Source organism: Saccostrea echinata, unplaced genomic scaffold (assembly GCF_033153115.1).
Source record: "Saccostrea echinata isolate AGI-Se365-2 ecotype Australia unplaced genomic scaffold, CSIRO_AGI_Sech_v1 ptg000060l, whole genome shotgun sequence".
NCBI classification, from domain to species: domain Eukaryota; kingdom Metazoa; phylum Mollusca; class Bivalvia; order Ostreida; family Ostreidae; genus Saccostrea; species Saccostrea echinata.
In genome coordinates this window covers 4,201,549-4,207,570 of record NW_026889809.1, presented here as the reverse complement: position 1 = coordinate 4,207,570, position 6,022 = coordinate 4,201,549, and positions in this window count along the sequence as shown.

The window sequence follows — 6,022 nt, the reverse complement described above, 5'->3', positions numbered from 1 at the left end:
TAGTAAGCAAATGTTTTGAAATCCTGCAATACTTGAATACATGTAATTACCCAAGTGAAGATAAGATAAATGTAATGTAATGACATTATGTTTAAAAACGTACTCCACTGCAAACGTTCAATTGCATAAGCATTCCGAGTTATTGAAAAGAAAGTTTTATATAAAACAAACATCTCGCAAAGAAATGCATGGATCCTGTATCATTTGAAAATTATATAATGTCGTAGAAAATGGATTAAATTCCGTAACGGTTTTGTTTTAAATTGTACACAAACTATGCAGATCTGAAAATGCACTAGAACTTACCTACAGATAGGTAATGCTAAAAAGTTATGAGTAATATCTTTAAAACAAACGTTAATTAAATCTATTGCCAATATTTAGAACATGAAATGCTGAAATTTTATTTTCGTAACCACTAATTTCCGTATCGATTTTCCCCCGAAACTTTAACTGAATACCAAGTTCATGCCACATTTCAAAAATCATATTTACCGTTCTATACTAAAAACCAGAAAACGAATACATGTAATAGGTTAGTTTTAGGTTTATTCCAATAAAAATGAATCCCGTTAAAGCATTAACATCCGTAACACTGCTTTATAACCGCAGGTTTATGATGTTAAAGATAACCAGATTTGTTGATATTAATTTCTTTATGCCGACTTGGGGATATATAGTTTTTGGTCCGTCTTTCTATCTGTCTGTTAATCTGCCTGTTAATCTGTCTGTTTGTCCGCAAAACTTTAACCTTGCCGATAACTTTCGAATGGTTGGTGCTAGGGCTTTCATATCTCATATGTGTATTCCTTGTGACAAGACCTTTCTTTGGGTACCAAAATATTTGACCTTGGAGTTTGACCTATTTTTGCAAAAATTTACCAAACTTTAACCTTGGCCATAACTTTTGAACGGTTGGAGCTAGGGCTTTTATGTTTCACATTTATTCCATGTATCCAGACCTTTCTTTGGGTACCAACATTTTTTACCTTTCGACCTTTACCTTTGAGTTGAACCTACTTTTGAAAAACTTTTATATATCACATGTGTATCCTTCTGACAAGACCTTTCTTTAGGTACCAACATTTTTTACCTTGGAGTTTGACGTACATATGAAAAAAAACTTTAACCTTGGGCCTTGCCTATAACTTTTGAAAGGCCTAGGTTGCTATTAGAACTTTCAGATTTCACTTGTGCATTCACTGTGACAAGACTTTACCTTTGGGATCATTATTTTTTGACCTCATGAATTTGACCCTGGAGTATGACCTACTTTTTGAAAAACTTTAACTTTCACCATATTTTCTTAAAGGCTGTACCAGGGCCATTTCACATGTGTATTCCTTGTGACAAGACCTCTCTTAAGGTATCAACATTTTTGAACTCTTGATCCTGGATTTTGACCTACATTTGAAAAAACTTTAACCTGGGCCTTGAACTTCAGTGTTTCACAAACACATCTTGCTTCTTTTTTTTTCTAAGTGCACTCATATCCTTTGTTCAATTTATTGGCTTTTTCAAAAAAATATTTTTTCATGTTATACCCTGGATTGGTCCTTTTATTATAATAGATGAGAAATATCGAGTCTTTTATTTTTTTTGATTTTACACAGAGCTGAGAGGACAAGGGCTAAACATTCCCTTGAAGTGATATAATGGGTCAAAATCATATGTTTCTTTTATTATACTCGTATCATAAATCATAAAGTATCGCCTTTTCCAATAAGTGATATCACCTATTCAAATCAAATACCAGGGGTTGGTGATATCTTTTTGAATAGGTGATATCACTTATTTGAATACAGGCACGTAGTATCAGAGGGGGCCTGCCCCCTTTTTTTCCAGACATAAGTTTTTTCTATAGGAAATGTTCATTGAAAGTCCGGTTGGCCCCCCACTTTTGGTTGCAGTATTGTAAAATAAGGGTAATATAAGGGGAATGCAGTGTTTGAGTAAAAAAAAAAGGTACTAAAAGATATGAAACTCCCCCCCCCCCCCCCCCCGCCCCAAATAGGATTTTCGACTTTGCACAAATTTCCTTTTTTTTTTCCTTTTTTTTTTTTTTTTTTTTTTTTTTTTTTGTCAAGTTTTTTCAGATAAGTTGAAATTTTTTCCTCAGGTTGGTCCCCCCACTTTCAAAAACGATGCTACGTCACTGGAATAGGTAATATCGCCTTTTCAAATTATTTATGAAATAAATGCTCCCAAGACTATACATTTATTCTATACAGGAAGTTAAAATTTCAGTTTATTTGTAAATATTTAACATAAACAATAAATATAGCAAAACTGACTCCAAGTAAAATATATACACCATCACAGGGATCGATAACATATGGTGTTTTAAATTGTGTTCCCGATTTATATTCTTTCAATTGACTTTTTGAGTTTGATTACTGTTCGTTATCTCCATATTTCATTGTCTCCGACTACAGCACAGAGGATCAATCGAAATTTAATTTTTCATGTGTAAATCGGGCTGATCCATGAACCCTTTTTTGTGTACATATAACATACGAACAGTGCCCCCCCCCCCTTTTGTGCCAAAAAGGAGATCTTACGGCAAATCTTCAGTTCAATCCATGCCGAAATAGAGGATGCGGCTCAAATTACGTCTAGATAATCTTTTATTATCCTTTTTAAAAAGTTTGTTTAAGAGTAACGAAATCAATATCATCATATTTGCATCATTGCTAAGAAAATAAAATTGTTCTTCGAAAGCCTTTAAAATTTCATCCTTTACTTTGCTTTGAAGCAAGATTGTCTTGAGGAAGGGACCATTTATTATTTTAATGTTGTATGAAATGCAAATAGGTGATATCATTCGAATAAATGATATTACAAATTCAAAACGTTATCACCAGTTCGCATTGGTGATAATATACTATTCAAATAGCTTAATAGGTGATATCATACATTCAATTCGAATAGGTGATATCACAAATTCTTAAACGTTATATCACCTTTTCGAATAGGTGATATCACGAGTTCAATTTGAATGAGTAATATCACTTCTTTAGATAGGTGATATCACCTATTCGAATAGGTAAAAATCACTAAATAACAATAAATACTAAAACAAAGCTTCATAAAATGTGCTGCTTCACTGTCGTAGCTGTAAAGCGAGTTTCCCCTTTAGTGACTTCCCCCGGAAGATTGGCTTTATTGTGAGTCATCGTTGTAAACTGGTTACATAGTGAAATTCCCTTCCCTCCCTACCCCTCCAAAGACTTGCTATCAAGTGAGACTCCCCCCTCCCCCTGAATGGCTGGTTGTATAGTTAGACAAGACTGAACAGAACTATTCAGAAACTAAATTGAAAGGGGGAAATCTCGCTATGAAGGGGGGGCCTGGCTAAATAGTGAGACTACCTTCCCCTCTTTCCGCGGAAGAGTGGCTATATGGTAAGACCTTATAGAGAGTTTAATCTGGAAAATCATTATATTCATCCTTCCAACGAATTTGATCTTTAAAAGGAGAAATGCAGAGTACAGCTGTATAAGCACTATAACACAAAGCTACCAGGGAGTTGCTGTATAAGCATCAGGGAGTTGCTGTATGAGCACTACAACACAAAGCTATCAGGGATTTGCTATATAAGCACTATAACACAAAGCTATCAGGGATTTGCTATATAAGCACTATAACACAAAGCTATCAGGGATTTGCTATATAAGCACTATAACACAAAGATATCGGGGATTTGCTGTATAAGCATTATAACACAAAGCTATCAGGGATTTGCTGTATAAGCATTATAACACAAAGGTATCAGGGATTTGCTGTATAAGCACTAACACAAAGCTATCAGGGATTTGCTGTATAAGCACTATATCACAAGGCTATCAGGGATTTGTTGTATAAGCACTATATCACAAGGCTATCAGGGATTTGCTATATAAGCACTATAACACACAGATATCGGGGATTTGCTGTATAAGCATTATAACACAAATCTATCAGGGATTTGCTGTATAAGAATTATAACACAAAGCTAAGAGGGATTTGCTGTATAAGCATTATAACACAAAGCTATCAGGGATTTGCTGTATAAGCATTATAACACAAAGCTATCAGGGATTTGCTGTATAAGCATTATAACACAAAGCTATTAGGGATTTGCTGTATAAGCATTATAACACAAAGCTACCAGGGATTTGCTGTATAAGCACTACAACACAAAGCTATCAGGGATTTGCTGTATAAGCACTATAACACAAAGCTACCAGGGATTTGCTGTATAAGCACTACAACACAAATCTACCAGGGATTTGCTGTATAAGCATTATAACACAAAGCTATCAGGGATTTGCTGTATAAGCATTATAACATAAGGCTATCAGGGATTTGCTGTATAAGCAATAGAACACAAAGCTATCAGGGAACACTATACTACAAAGCTATCAGGGATTTGCTGTATAAGCATTATAAAAAAAAAAAATCTACCAGGGATTTTCTGTATATGCACTACAACACAAATCTATCAGAGATTTGCTGTATAAGCACTGTAACACAAATCTATCAGGAATTTGCTGTATAAGCACTATAACACAAAGCTATCAGGGATTTGCTGTATAAGCATTATAACACAAATCTATCAGGAATTTGCTATATTAGCACTATAACACAAAGCTACCAGGGATTTGCTGTATAAGCATTATAACACAAATCTATCAGGAATTTGCTGTATAAGCATTATAACACAAAGCTATCAGGAATTTGCTGTATAGGCACTATAACACAAGGCTATCAGGGATTTGCTGTATAAGCATTATAACACAAATCTATCAGGAATTTGCTGTATAAGCACTATAACACAAAGCTACCAGGGATTTGCTGTATAAGCATTATAACACAAAGCTATCAGGGAGCACTATAACACAAAGCTATCAGGGAGCACTATAACACAAAGCTATCAGGGATTTGCTGTATAAGCATCAGGGATTTGCTGTATAAGCACTATAACACAAAGCTACCAGGGATTTGCTGTATAAGCATTATAACAAATCTATCAGGGATTTGCTGTATAGGCACTTTAAAACAAAGCTACCAGGGATTTGCTGTATAAGCACTACAACACAAAGCTATCAGGGATTTGCTGTATAAGCACTATAACACAAAGCTATCAGGAATTTGCTGTATAGGCACTATAACACAAGGCTATCAGGGATTTGCTGTATAAGCAATAGAACACATAGTTATCAGGGATTTGATGTATAAGCACTATAACACATAGCTATCAGGGATTTGATGTATAAGAACTATAATACAAAGCTATTAGGGATTTGCTGTATAAGAACTATAACATAAAGCTACCAGGGATTTGCTATATAGGCACTATAACACAAAGCTATCAGGGATGTCTTGTATAAGCACTATAACACAAAGCTATCAGGGATTTGCTGTATAAGCACTATATCACAAAGCTACCAGGGATTTGCTGTATAAGCATCATAACACAAAGCTATCAGGGATTTGCTATATAAGCACTATAACACAAAGCTACCAGGGATTTGCTGTATAGGCACTATAACACAAGGCTATCGGGGATTTGCTTTATATCCTTTATATAAGATGGAGCTTACCCGTGTAGCGATTGGTAAACATATGTCAATATTTCATATTGTGGCCAAAAATAAACGGAAGGCCAATAAAGGTCTGCTAGAACAGGAGTAAAGTGCTCCTGTTTCGATGATTTTGTAACTAAACGAGCTGCAGTGTTTTGGACTCTTTGCATTCAGTTCATCTAGAAATTGTATCAGTTCTTTTCAAATTGGACCGATCCTCAAGGTTCATGACATCATACAAAATTGAATGGCGTTGATGGATACTTTAACAGAATATTTCAGGTTTGTCACTCGCGTTATAAGTTATATTAATGATTTTTTGAGAAATATATTTTAGACACTTAGTAACTACTCATATAGCACGACTCAAAATCGGGGGGGGGGGGGGGAGAGAGAGAGAGAGAGAGAGAGAGATTGGGGTCAGTGTACATCTTACTAAGCAACGATACAATTAA